This window comes from Ictidomys tridecemlineatus, chromosome 2 (genome assembly GCF_052094955.1).
Source record: "Ictidomys tridecemlineatus isolate mIctTri1 chromosome 2, mIctTri1.hap1, whole genome shotgun sequence".
Lineage (NCBI taxonomy): Eukaryota > Metazoa > Chordata > Mammalia > Rodentia > Sciuridae > Ictidomys > Ictidomys tridecemlineatus.
Genome location: NC_135478.1, coordinates 25,505,915 through 25,520,844, shown reverse-complemented (window position 1 = coordinate 25,520,844; position 14,930 = coordinate 25,505,915). Strand labels below are relative to the sequence as shown.

Genomic DNA, 14,930 nt, shown 5'->3' with positions numbered 1-14,930 from the left:
GTCTGTGAGAAACAAGGAGACTATGGCATGCTCAAGGCAAGAAAGGTCGGAAGAAACCCAAGAAGAGGTTTATGGAATATAGTGAAATATGGGTGAAGTCAATATGCTACAGGGGTTCTCCTTGGGGTTGGCATTGGGAGAGCTGAAACAGAAGTGAAGATGCTCTGAGGAACAAGAAAGGGAGCACGCTAGAAATGGGGGAGGTCAGGAGGGAATGGCTGAGTCTGTAGCCATATAGGGCAGCACAGTGAGGTCAGCCAGCCTGCTTGGCAGCATCCCGCTGGCACCGTGTGCTCACAGCTCCTCCACCATTGCACAGCCTTTTTAGGTGGTAGTTCTTCTTCAGAGACAACCTTCAGAGAAGTCATTCCAAAGTATCATTTTCATCCTGCTACCTCTCTGCTCAAAACCCTCCAGTGGATCCCCCAGGGCTACAGAAGAAGCCCGGATCCTGCAGTGGAGTCTTCACTGGAGACCCCAGACCAAGCTCAGAGCCCTTATCAGAACCACTCATTGCATACATCTCTTCCTGGTTGACTGTTGTTAACTTTAAAATGTTACAGTGAATAAACGCTGTAAATAAACACTAAACTCCTTGAGGGCAGAATGCTAGGCTTGACTGCCTTGGCCAAGAAAAAATTCAAAGTACCATAAAGTCTTGGAATCTCCAGCTTTGCCAGGAACAGGGTAATCCCAATGGCTTGGGAGGCTGAGGCAGGAGGATCTCGAATTCAAAGCCAGCCTCAGCAACAGCGAGGGACTAAGCAACTCAGTGAGACCCCGTCTCTAAATAAAATACAAAATAGTGGTTGCAGGCCCCTGAGTGCAATCCCTGGTGCAAAAAAAAAAAAAAATATCCTCAGTTTCCTCTGCCATTACTAGCACACCCTCCCACCTCATGGCATGTCTAGGCCACACCAGGACCTCTACCTATAAATAGCAGATTAAGTGGGCCAACAAAACCCACCATGATAGAGATCAAATTCAAGATCCGTAGAAGGGATGGGCTTATGTCCCTGTTCCTCAGTAGCAACTGTGGCCTCAGTCACAAGATGAGGATATGATACTATAGATTTATTGTCACTTGCTGACCAGGCTGCTCCACAAGACCTCTCTGTGCACCTGCCCCCGCCAACCTCTATTGATTTTAGAGACAACTCAGGTCAGGAGGGGGTCAATGAGGAAAAAAAGAAAGAAACTGTTCACATTTCATCATTTTTTAAGGCTCAAATTTATGAGCATTGTTAAAAGCAAAGTGTATTGAGTAAATCTGGGTCTGAGATTAATTGTAAGACTGGTGTTAGTGCCCAGGAGGAACTGTAAACTCTCCACCGAGGTGTTCCCACCAATTGCAGGGTAGCCATTAAGGACGCTCAGACTATGTGGGTTCCAGCCTGGCTCAGCACTCACTAGCTGTGCAAACTTCCAGCCCATTTCCTCAGCCATAAAACATTTCAAATTCTGCTCATTCTAGACCCCCATATGCTTCCCTGTTTCTATGCCTTTGCAAACTGTTTATGAACTGCACTACCTCAGGCTGGGGGCAAAATTCGGCCTTCTCATGGCTGTTTATAATAAATCCACTCCCATAAATCATGGGCTGAGTTTAGTAGACTTGGCCTGGTGATGTCAGCAAAGAAGTTCAAGCCATCAACTTTCCACCAGCTCACTGCCTGCTTTCTAGCTGCTCCTCTCCGCTTTCTCCCATCTTGCCCTAGGAACTCCAAATGCCTCTCATTCTTTAAAGTAGAGCAAAGTTTCTTTCCAGCTTCTTCCTTCACTTCAGACAGCCCCACAAACCAAAGTGCTCAACAGGACTAGGAGTCTGCCTTTTGACAAGACCTAGTCTCTGTAGAAGAACTTAGAAGGAAACCCAAATGACAAATTAAACAAAGACCACGTGTAGTTACTCAAAGGAGGCTACATTCAGACAATGAATTGGAAGAACTCCAGGGATTTCTGCCCTTGCCTGGGTAGCGGCAGCCCTGGAGGACACTCCATCGTCCTCAGCCTACCAGCACCCCCTTCTCCATACCCTCTCCACACGTGCATCGTGGCCAGAAAACTGGAACCCCCCTCCCTGCTCCAAAACCTTTTAACACCTTTATCTAAAGTTTCACTGTTTTAACCCTCAGCTAACTGTTGGTGTGGGTGCAATGCTGCACACCCAATTATTCATTAATGTTTTCATTTCGTGCTGAACATAAAATGACTTTTATTAGATTTCCGAGTGTACAGCAAATAGCTTTTGGAAAGTCACTTTTTCAACATGTAACAGGCCAGAAACAATGAGGGACTCTTGGTGATTATTTATTCTTGGAAAAATAGGAGTTTATAGCCCCAACCAGGAAGAAGAAATGGAATGACCTCAAACTCCATGATTTTACTGCACAAGTGGGTGTGGGTTTTTTTTTTTTTTTGTTTTATTTGTTTTGTTTTGTTTTGGGGGTTTTTTGTTGTTTGTTTTTAATAATGCCTCTGTTTTTTCTTAAACATATGTATTCTTCAAGGGAACTTCCTTGCAGTGAGTGCATTTGACCTTGCATTCTCATGAATGCAGCTGTTATTGGTTTTCTTCTTACACAATCTTTCTTCCAAGGAGGATAATCTGTTTCATAAGTACACAACAGCAGTGACAGCATTGCTTGTGATTATGTAAGTCTAGAGATACTTGAGACTCCGAGCGTATGCTCCAAAATACAACATCAGTAAATTATATAGTCCTTAAAAGCTCATTTTATCTTGCATTGCCACCTCATCACATGCACAAAAAGAACATCAATAGCAAAAGCGAAGTAGTACAGCTATTGGCCTACATACAATGCAATGATGAGTGTTTGAAAATATAATGAGAAGAGTGTGGATTTTATTTTAATATGATTCAAATTCTGATTTTGTTCCCCCCCCCCTAGTTTGTAGCCTTAAGCAAAATACTTAACCTTTCAGAGCCTCAGAGACAATAGTACCTACCTGAAAGGATTATTGACAGGATTACAGGAAATATTTCTGTGAAAGGACCTCCTGGAGTGATTTGCACACAGATGGCTCAAAAGGTGTACTATTGTTTCTCCCAAAGTGGTGTCATCCTACTAAAAAGGTATTGACTGCCCTATGATCACCTTTGACCAAAAGATTCTATCCTTCTATATGATAAATATTTTCAGAATATATTTGTTCGGTATGTGACTAGTTAATAGTTAATAAGCCAGCATAGTATATGCTGATCCTCTCTGATTCTCCACTTAACTTGTCTAGATACAAGTACACAAGCAGAGGGAACCATCGTCTAGCCCATGCCTCTGTCAAGAGCTATGGGCAAAATTCTTTATGCTTATATGGTCCCTATGTTTGAACCGCTCAAAGCATTTTTCCAGAGATTAAATCAGGGCTTTCTTATAACCCTGCTTAATAAATGTCAGATCTTCTATGTGAAAACTCAGAATATCCTTTTGAGGAAGGTGGCTGACAACCTTATCTTCCGTACAAATAAACTGAGGCATGGAGGGGATAAATCAGAGGACTAGCTGCAGATTCTTCCTTCCTTATGTGTGCGCTGTCATTTCTATATGAAGACCAGAGTTTCATGGGAGCCCCGGTGTCAATAGCTCCCCAGAGACATGGCTGTACTTTCTTGGAAACAGCATCCCACCATTCTCCTAACATGGCTGGGAAAGTTCAGGCGTTGGGGAGGGAGGGTGCTGAGGCAGAGGGAAAGTAGAGAGCTCTGATCAGCATCTGAGAGAGAAGATGGGTCCAGCCTGCTGGCTCCGGATAGCATCAGCAACTATGAGAGAAAGAAGCTGGAAGAATCCCACCTCACAGAACCCACCTTCACCCCTACACACACCTCCAGTGGACACTTGGGGTCCACCACCTTTCTTCCTTCCTGTTTCTGGTTTTCTCAGACCAGAGACTTTCTTACTTTTTCTTTTTGTGATTCAAAAAATATATTTTTGTTAATATTTATTATCACTTTAAACACGTTATGGTGGCTTGGTAGGCTAAAAGATGGTGAAGCTAGAACCATACCTCCCAGATGGCTTCCCTGAATGATTCCAGGTCTCCACAGGCCACAAATCTTGCAGGAGATTTGAAAAGCGGAGACAAAGTAGCCTTCCATACTTTTATGCTCTAAAGGACAGTGGGAGGCACCAGACACCACAGTACTTATTCACACCGTCACTGAGAGTTGTTCTCCTTCCCACTCTGTCGGCTCCTTCAGTTTCTCCACATGCACATGGTGAAGGGTGCCAGCTTTTCCTTGTGTCAGCCACTGCACTGGGCTCCAGTTCATCGTCCTGGGTTCTGCTTCACTTTGTATCGCCTCATCGAACCCTCACAACAGTCCTAGAAGGGAGGCATTATCACCATCCCTGTTCCACAGGTGAACAACATGAAAAGCAAGGAGGTTGTCCTCTGCCAATGAGCTAGTCTGTGGTGCTGCTAGAATTGGAACTCAGGCAGTCAGATTCCAGAGCCTGAGTTCCAACTCTTTGCTTATTTCTGCTCTAATACCATGCAGTCTGGCTCCTGTTCACATCACTTTTTTTTTTTCAAAAGAAAAGAGTTTCTCAACATTTTTTAAACTTTTCTTCAGAAAGTATTTTTTCCATCCTCCTTCCGGTCTTTTCTAAAGCTGGTAGTATTTATCTGTTTCTTTCCTTTGACTACCCAATGCTTTCTCTTCCATGTCTTGGTTTCCTTGACTAGCTTCTCAGCTTCCATTTGTCTGACACACACATGTGTACACACACACACACACACACATACACACAATCACACATGCACACCCACAAACATAGTCTGGCCATGTCGCTATGGCCGTGAATCATAATGCTCTCTTCTTTTGACTATCAGCCAGTCCATCAGCCTATTTTGCTGACCAACACATTCTTCCACTGGGAGCTGCCAGTGTCCCATCTCTGCTACCCTCAAAAGGTAAAACAGAAGCCATCAAAGGTGAAGCAAGAGAAGGACACAGACCAGATGGGGAAGAGGCAGAACATAGAAGGAAAGAGGGGAAGCTAAGAAAACCATCCAAAGCAAATTCACCAGAGGAGCAGGGAGAGAACACAGTAAAATCTCCTAAAACAGAAATAAATTTCCCTCAGGGAAAAAAAATACCCAGGATGTTTTTATAGATTTTATAAAGAGAAAGGGTCAGGTCATAAACTAGAGAGATAAGGGAGGGGAAAAAATGTATTTCCCAGAGAAGAGAAAGCAAAAGGACCCCAGCAGGATTATTGATGGAGTCAACTAGGAACAGGAAGAACAGTTTCAATATGAAGCTGATTAATGGATATAAGACTGAGAAAAGCTTAATGCTCCTAAAACAAGGATCTGGATCTGGGGTGGAGCCAAAAGCCCAAGGATGGATCTTCTGTCAAGACCTACAAACTCAAGAGAAGTGGTCCCCTACCAAGGAATTAAGTTCTTTGAAACTTTGCTAATTCAAAGAAGCATAAATTAGTACAGTGTAAATGATCTCAACAACACATAGTTTCTCCCCCTGCAGGGAAGAGAGTAAGGGATGAGCAGCCCAGAAATCTGCCTTTTATTAGAAAAGCTCTTGGGAATGAGAAACTGCAATTTTCCAAGAATGAGCTAGGCCCTTGTGTCTATTTTTCCACATACTTACTAGCATAAGAATTGTAAGCCCAAGAAGTAAAACAATAAAATTCAAAACAGATCTAGAAATAAAATGTGCCTTTTTGAACTCAGTAGATTCAGTAAACTTCTGCAGAGGAAAACTTTGCTGACATGCAACTTATGAAAGCATACCCCCAAAAGAGAAAAGAATGAGAAAAAAATAAAATGAAATGAAGTGGAACTTAAACCATGAACCCAGTGGTCCTGAGCTCAGGAATTCTATTTCTGAATCTCATAAATGGAAAAATACTAAACACATAAATGGGTTTTTGCCCAAAATTATTTAACTAAGTACTACTTATAATAGCATAAAATTTGTAACAGTCTATATATGGGGCAAAAAGAAATGGCTCCATAACAATATAAACAAGCAGTGCAGTATGTCTCTTCTATGAAATATGAGACTGGCGCTTTTTTTTTTTTTAGTGAAAGTGTTCACGGAGACTGAAGAGGCATACACAGGAATGCTAGAAAAAATATTCATGAGTAAAAGTAGAAAATTGTACAATGCTATGTGGAACTGCACTCATTTTTGCGGGTCTTTCTGTGGAAGCTGGTTGCCTATGATTGTATGTGTAAATGCTTAGAAAAAGTGTGGAAAGAAATACTACAAACCATTCACAGTGGTGACCTCAAACTCTGGGAGAATAGAGCAAGAAAGCCAAGGCATTTCTTTTCTTCTTTTAAACACTCCAAATTGCTGAAAGTTTTCTTAAATTTCAAGTAGAAATCTGTCCAAAAACATCTGTTCCCCCTGTTCTTATTTACATCTCAGAGGCTGCTCCCTCAACAAGGACCACATTTCCCAATCTTCCATGGAGCTAGATGTGGGAATCCACATTTGCCACTGAACATGAGCAGAAACGTGGGTCACTTCTAGATCCAGGCTTTTCAGAGACAGTGGGCCACCCCCATGCTCTCTTTCTCCTTCTACCAGGTGTTGTCCTGGATGAAACAGCTCAGCCTCAACCATTGGCAGCCAGACCCTAGTGACTGTCAGAGCCACAGGGACAAGACAGAAGGAATGCACATCCCTAAACTATCATGTAGAGAGGGTCCAATTGCCCTACTGGACACCTACTTGGAACATGAACAAGAAATTAACTTCTATTGTGTTTGAACCATTACATTTGGTTGTGTGTCCTTTCAATGCAGATTAGACTAGCTAAAACTTACAGTATTTTAAGGGATTTTTCAAATTAAAATATTTATCTTGAGATAATTATAAATTTCCATGTAGTAAACCATATAAGAAATAGTACAGAGAATCCCATGTATGCTATCTAATTTCCTCCAATGGTGACTTGTCCAACTGTAAGACAATATCCCAACAGGATGTTGACTTTGATAGAGTCAAGACAGGAAACACTTCCATCACAAGAATCCCTCTTATTGACCCTTATAACACAACCACTACGCTTCAGCCCCAACTCTCGCCTTAACTCCTAACACTCACTACTCTGTTGTCTACATCTAGAGTTTGTCATCTAGAAAATGTTACATAAGTGGAATACCTCCAGGTATTGGCTTTTCACTATTTTTTCATGCAGTTTAGCCCTCAAGAGATTAGTACAGATTGTTGCACTTGTTGACAGTTTGTTCTTTTTTATTGCTAGATACTGTTTTAATGGTCTGGAGGTACCAGTTTGTTTAACCATTTATCCATTGGAAAACATTTGGGTTGTTTCTAGTTTTTGACCATTGTAAATAAAAATTCTATAAACATCCATATAAAGTTTTTATGTGACTACAAGTTTTCTCTAATATAAATGCCCAGAAGTGCAATTGCTGGCTCATTTGGTAGTTAGATTTTAAATTTTTGAAGAAATGTTTCTTTACATTTTTGTCAGAATTTGAATAAGTCACCACTCTCTAGCCATTCTGATAGGTATCTAGTGATATTTGATTGTGGATTTTATTGGTATTCTCAAATAGGTAATGATATTGAATGTATTTTTATGTGTGAATTTGCCATTCGTATATACCCTTTGATGAAATGTCTCTTCATGTCTGTTGTTCATCTTCTAACTGAATTGATTTTTTTTCACTATTGATTTTAAGAGTTCTTTATATATTCTAGATATTAAGGTCTTTGTTGTATTTGTGATTTGCAAATATGTTCTTTCATTTTGTAGCTTATTTTTTCAACTTCTTAACAGGGTCATTCCCAGAACAAAAGCATGTAAATTTTGGTGACATTTACTTTATCAGTCTTTTTCTTTTCTGGATCATGCTTTTGATGTCAAATCAAGAACTCCTAACCCAGCCTCAAATTCCTAAGATTTTTTCTTGTGGGACTCTCTAAAATTTTTCTTGCTTAATATTTTACATTTAAATCTAGTTTCCATTTTCAGCTCATTTTTTAATCAGTAGTGAGATTGAAGAAGCGTTTTGTTGTTTTGTTTGATGTTTTCTTTTTGCTAAAAGATGTCAAAATGCTCCAGGATCATTTGTTGTAAAGACTGTGACTCCTCTATTCAGTTGCTTTTATACCAATATTGCACTGCCTTGATTACTGTATCTATATAGTAAGCCTTTAGAATTGAGTATGCTGATTTCTCTTATTCTGCATTTTCCACATTATTTCAGCTATTCTAGATCTTTCCTTTATAAATTTTGTAATACTTTTGTATAACTACAAAAAAAAATCTTTCTGGAATTTCAGTGAGAAAGGGATTAAGTCTATATATCTACTTGCAGAGAACTTTTGTTTTTACTGTTTAATCTTCCAATTCATGCACATGGTATACATTTTTCCATTTGTTTAGATCTTCTTTGATTGCTTTCATCAATGCTGCATCATTTTCAACATTCTGGTCATTTACATGCTTCATTAGATTTATGCTAAATATTATATTGGGGATGATTTTTAAATACTACTCATTTTTATTTCAGTGTCTACATATTGATTTTTAGTAAATACAAATACAAGATTTGTATGTTTGTTTTGTACCCTGCAACCTTGATGAACTTACTTATTATTAGATTTCTTATGATCTTCTATGTAGACAATCTTGACAATCTTGTCATCTATAAATTTTTCTTTCTTTCTGATCTGTATGCCTTTTTTTTACCCTTTTTGTTGTATTGCACTAGCAAGAACTTTCAGCTCTATGTTGAATAAAAATACAGAGAGTGAACATCCTTTCCCAGAGATAAAGCACCATTTTTTCATCAAGTATAATGTTTGGTTTAAGTTTTTTGTGTATGCTTCTTATTATGTAAGAAGCTACCCCACTACTCCTATTTTTCTGAATGGATGTTGAATTTTGTCAAGTGCTTTTCTATATAAATTGATAGTATCATGTGATTTTTTTTCTTCTTTAGCATGTTAATGTGGTAGGTTACTTTGATTGGTTTTAAAATATTGAATCATCTTGAATAAAAGTAAATTTTGTCTTGAAATAAAAGTAAAATAAAACGGTGTATATTTTTTTAACCTATTGCCTAATTCTACTTACTTGTATCAGTATTTTTATTAGAAATTTTTGATCTATATCCATAAGGTATATGGGCCTATAGGTTTTTTCTTTGTATTGTGTATTTATCTAGTTTGGGTGTCAAGATAATACTAACTTTAAAAAAATGAATTGGAAATTGTTCTCTCTTCTATTCTCTCGAAGAGATTGTACAGCATTCGCTATAATTTTTCTTTAAAGATTTGGTAGAATTCTCCAGTGAAATTATTTGAGCTGGGAGATTACTTTGGGGGAATATTATAAACTTAAAAACACTATTTCCTTAATAATTATAGATCACTCAAATTATTTCAAATGAGTTGTCACAATTTGTACTCTTTGTACTTTATATAATTTTATTTCTTCAAATTTGTTATTTATCAGGAATAGCTAAAACAAAAAAATAATTGCTTTTCATCACCATTGTCATCATAATCATCATGAAAATGGCTTTAAAAGAAGAAAACTGGTCAGATGAATATTATTGTTTCCCATTTTCAATGAGTAAATAGTTACCATTGATAGACACACAAGAATCTGTGAAGATTATTCAAGATATATAATACAACATGACCAATCACAGGGACAATAAAGCTAGAAAATAATTTATGTGTCTTGATTCTTTTTCTACAAGCGAAATACAAAAGCACCACTGATGTCTCTCAGAACAGTGGCTCATGCACTGTTGAAAAAACTTAACTTCCTTCATCACCAGCTGTCAAGAATGCCTATATATCGGTTCCTTTGTACACTAACTGCAGCATGATGTGGTAAACAGATAGGAAGTCAACTCAGCAATGGCAGTGATGGACTGTGTGATCATAAAGCTAATAAAGATGTAGGTATTCTTAGGATCTGGAAGCATTCTTTTTGCAGCATCAGTGATACCAAAGTAGGCAGCTCAGCAGATGACAATACACTGCACAGACACATTCAGGCCTTGCGACAGGCACTGAAGCCCTGCAAGTTTGTAGATCTTAATCAGGCTGTCACTAAGGCCTTTGAATTCCCTCTCACCTTCAGCTTTACCCACATTAGCTGCTAGACAGGTATAGGTAAAATCAAGAAGGTACACAAAACACCAGGATCTGGACCCTTTGGCACCACTTAATGTCAGATTCTCTGCAAAGTAGTGCCAAAACCAGATCCTCTTGTCCACACCACCAGTGAAGATCTACCTATGTTTATGTTTAAAAGGAATCTTGAGAATCTGGGTGAGTATGTATCTGATGACATTGTCTAGATCACAACATCAGAAGGACAGGACTCCCTATTTCTGGGAACATGAACCATATAGACTATAATACCTTTGCATTGCTTGTTTTTGTTGTTTTGCTTGCTGGAATGATGTACTGAAAAGCAGCAGCTTGATGCACTCCATGGGCACTACCATAGTCTTGGAGATGAAACTTACAATTGTTTCATAGAAGACTGTAGATGTTATGATTTCCTCACATTCATGTGACAATATCTTAATTTTGCCTTCACAATTGATAATTGTGTCCAAATACAGGATTATGGATTAAAAATTTTTTCTTACACTCAAGTGTTTTAATTTTTACTTCTGATAATATTTTAAACTTTCAAAAAATTGGAATGAAAATACAAAAGACTTTTATATTTCCTTTATGCATATACACCATTGTTAATATTTTGCTGCATTTCCTCTTTTATCCACTTTTTATCCAATTGAAAGTAACTTACTGACAAGGTATCCTTCATCCCTAAATACTTCAGTGTGTATATCCCCAAAACAAGGACATTCACTTCCATAGCCAATATATTTTTGTCAAGGTCAAGGATGTCAATAATGTTAACACACTCTATTATTTTATCAGACCTTATTCAAATTTTACCACTTGTCCTAATAATGGCTTTATGGCTTTATAGCAATTTGTCTTTTAGCACTTGGTGTTCTTATAGCCTGATGCCAGTCTATTTTTTAATTCCTCTTTAGTTTTGGCCCCTTTGGAAGGATTTAAGATTTTTCCTCCTTCCCTTTAGAAGTACAAAGTTTCACGGGATTCTAACCAGATTAAATTTATCCTCCTTAACACCAACTAGGAAATTGCAGTCTGCAAACTTCAGCCTTTATTCAGCCAGATGCATGTTTTACTTTCATTTCTTATATTATTTTCTCTCATACACTTTTTCTATTCTCCTCAAATTCCTGGTCTCTCCCTCAACCAATACTTACTAGGTGCCCTCTGGGCGCTAAATACTGCTTAGTGAAAAATAACTTGGAACCAACTGAGCCTCTGACCAAGCAACTAGCTGAACTGATCATTCACCAGCCAGGACACAATGCGTGAAAAATTACAAGGCTGGATGCCCACTCTTCCCAGGAGTCCTGCTTTTAGAACAGAAACAATGTACCCCCAAAACAGAAGAGAGGCCATTCAAATTTTCTTGCAACTAAATGGGGCAATTTGAAACCTGAAGACTGATAATCCAGAACTTTGACTAGCACTCTATCCATTGAAAATAACCACTTATACAGAGAGGCTAACATCAGGAATTTCTCTCCATAGCTAGCTTTGGCATCCTTTATGAGAAAAATATATTATTCCTTCTGGTGCAGACTGTCAAAGTAAATACTGGCACTATGAATTTGAAGCTTCTGTGGATTTGAGAACAAATAACATTTTTCTTCTTTCAAAATTTTCCCTAAACCGCCCGCCCATTACTTGCTGCAAGGGCACTAGTATATGATTTTATACCACAACCTCTGCAGCTCCTCTCTGGAAGTTTGTGATGTTAAAACTGAAGAGAGGACAGGGCTGGGTTGCTTCTGGGAGCAGGCAGGGAGCTGAGAAGTGTCCCTTGGCCACACCTCACATCTCAACTTTACACACCCAGAAACTCATCTTTGTCCTGATCCCCAGAGTTGATCAATCTCACGTGCACTCAGACTAATCAACATTACGTACTTTACAGAAAGAAACTAGGATAACTACTTTCTAGTGAACAGTCAGAGTGTCAAGATGTGAGAATTCAGACTTCGAAGAAAAACAGACCTGATTTCAACTTTCAGCTCTGCTTCCTGCTGAAGCATGATCCTGAGGTGCAATTTAACCCTTCAGAACCCTCGTGTCCTCATTAAGGTGAAATGGGGAATAGTAATAAGATTATGCAATATAAAAAAAAGCAGAGAAAAGAGATTTGGGCAGATCCCAATGCTTGGTACATTGGCAACCTAAGAGCAGCACCAGCCGACTAGAACAACTGTGCTTTGGTAAAGCTTCCTCCTGGATCCTCTTTCCAGACCACATCTGCAGACACCCTGGTTATCTCTTTAGATATGTTACTATGGACAGGTATGCCAACACTAAGCCACCTTTGGTTCATTACATCCATGCCCCATTTCTCTGTCTGCCCCCTCAGAGCATCACAATGTTCTAGGCTGTGAACAACCCCAGAGATGCTCTCATTCTTAACCCATAGCTAAGGGAGTTATTTTTGTCCACTGCCACATTCTCATTTTTCTATCTGATAAACACAGGTTCATTCACACTCAATCTTTAGGAAGAATAAGGAGCATTAAAAATAGGTGTTTCGTAACTCAAGGAAATTTCAAGAAGTTTAGGATTTTCCCATCTTTTCTTTCTACGTTTCTGAAATAACTTTAATTCTTCTTGGAAAAGATCAATTACCCTCTCCTTTGGAAAAATTACCCTGTATTCCTGGTGCATTAAAAAAAAATAGGATGTTGGACATGGTACATGGTGGCACATGCCTGTAATACCAGTTGCTCAAGAGGCTGAGTCAGGATGATCATGAGTTCAAATCTAGCCTCAGCAAAAGCAAGGCACTAAGCAACTCAGTGAGACCCTGTCGCTAAATAAAATACAAAATAAGGCTGGGGATGTGGCTCAGTGACTGAGTGCCCCTGAGTTCAATCCCCAGTACTCCCCCTCAAAAGAAAAAAAAAGGCTGATTTTCTTTATAACTTAAGTAACGAAAGAAAAGTTGAACATGCAAACACAATGAAAACTATATTTTCTTAATTTGGAATCTCAAAAGTATCTCTGAAACCTATAATTCAAGCTTAATAAATGTAGATTATTATAATCATTAAACATGAAAAATGAGTTTTCTGTATGCAATTTTGTCAGAAATTTATATACAACCTTATGTATATAGAAAAGAAGTACAATGGTTATTTTTTAAATAAAGCTTTATGACACTTTTCAGCAATTCAGATAGAATTCACCCACAAGTAAAATGTAAAATTTGTTCCCGAAGGTATAATCACATGATAATCTGTGTCATAAAGGCAGAAAAATGTCTGCCCTGCCATTGGCTTTTAGAAGTTTATTTTTCCAGAACAATGCAGAACTCTATGAAAATGGAAACTCAGTAAGCCGATCACATTTCTGTTTTCTTCCCTAAAATAAATTGTAATACACAATTTATGCATTTTGTATGCCATAAATGATGATATCTCTCATTTGCCTTTAAAAGTGTCTATATGTACAAATGTAAAAAAAATCACTATGTTCCTATTTGCATTTAGTCGCCTACAGTTGGACTTCCTGATATAAAAGTTACTTCTATTTGTATAGTTCTATAAATGAAAATATAGTATCATATTGAACTTTGCTTCATCTTTGACCTAAAGTGATAGTCCTCCAAACCCAAAGAGGACCACTCTGGGCTACTAAGAAGAAGGAGGTGACCAGGGAGAAGGTCACAATTTCTCCTTGCACTCCACCAAGAACAAGAGGGGCCTCATTTTCCCATGGGTAAATCAAGTTACTAAGGTTACTTTCAACCCATTCTAATGTGATATGATTCTAAATTATTTTTTAAAACAATTTCATGCAAAACTAGGATCTTCACCACAGCATTCTTTAGAGGGAAATAATGACCACAAAAGCGGGGGGTGGGGAACTGTTTCCCACAAACTTCATCTTTCGCGCAAGTCAATTTTTTGGAATCTTCTACCTTTAGTTGAGGATTTGCAATCATGGGGACCCTGAACTAGAAGACGTAACGCCCATCATGTAGGCCATTCACACTGACAGCCTTTTATGATGGGCAAATTCCCTTTTATTCCTATTCATGATGTGCCAAAACATGGAGGGAACATTGACCTAAATGTTTGATTTCTGTTTCATGTGTGAGCTCAACTCTTGTCAAGAAACAATCAAGTCATTATTGAGCCAACTCTTTGAAGTTGAGTGGTTTTCATAGATCAAAAGGCATAATAAGGTTTCCTGTGGTGTCATATATTGAAAATCTATATCCTGTTTTGGCTCCACTTCTCCTACCAAGTGGTCCTTCACGGAAAGAAGTGAGATAGGTGGAAATATCAGGAGCCTGACTTTGCTCTGAACAGCTTTTAGTTAGTTACTTCCATTCAAATAACTTCTTTAATAAGAAAATACGGACTACCTATAAACCCAAAGTTTTCTAATTAAGAAAGTTCCACTATTTTCATGAGATCACATGACTTACAAACTAAAAATCTCTTTTAGACTCTGGGGCCCAATTAGCACAGTACCATGTTCTGCTATTTTGATTATTAGAAGGAAAAACCACTCATACGTTGTCAGTGGGATTGCAAATTGGTGCAACCACTTTGGAAAGCAGTGTGGAGATTTCTTAGAAAAATTGGAATGGAACCACCATTTGACCCAGCTATCCCACTCTTCAGTTTATACCCAAAAAACTTAAATTCAGAATACTACAGTGACACAGGCACATCAATGTTTACAGCAACTCAATTCACAATAGCTAAATTATAAATCCAACCTAGATGCCCTTCAGCAGATGAATTGATAAAGAAAATGTGGTACATATACACAATGAAATATTACT

General features: G+C 38.4%; 1 long non-coding RNA gene and 1 pseudogene across 1 annotated transcript in view; both read right to left on the bottom strand.

Annotated features, from left to right (window-relative positions):
* LOC144375046 (uncharacterized) overlaps window positions 1-14,930 on the bottom strand; it is a 94,877-nt gene that overhangs the window by 16,113 nt on the left and 63,834 nt on the right. The gene's annotated exons all lie outside the window — the stretch shown is intronic.
* LOC101970292 (ADP/ATP translocase 2 pseudogene) overlaps window positions 9,859-14,930 on the bottom strand; it is a 38,787-nt pseudogene continuing 33,715 nt past the window's right edge.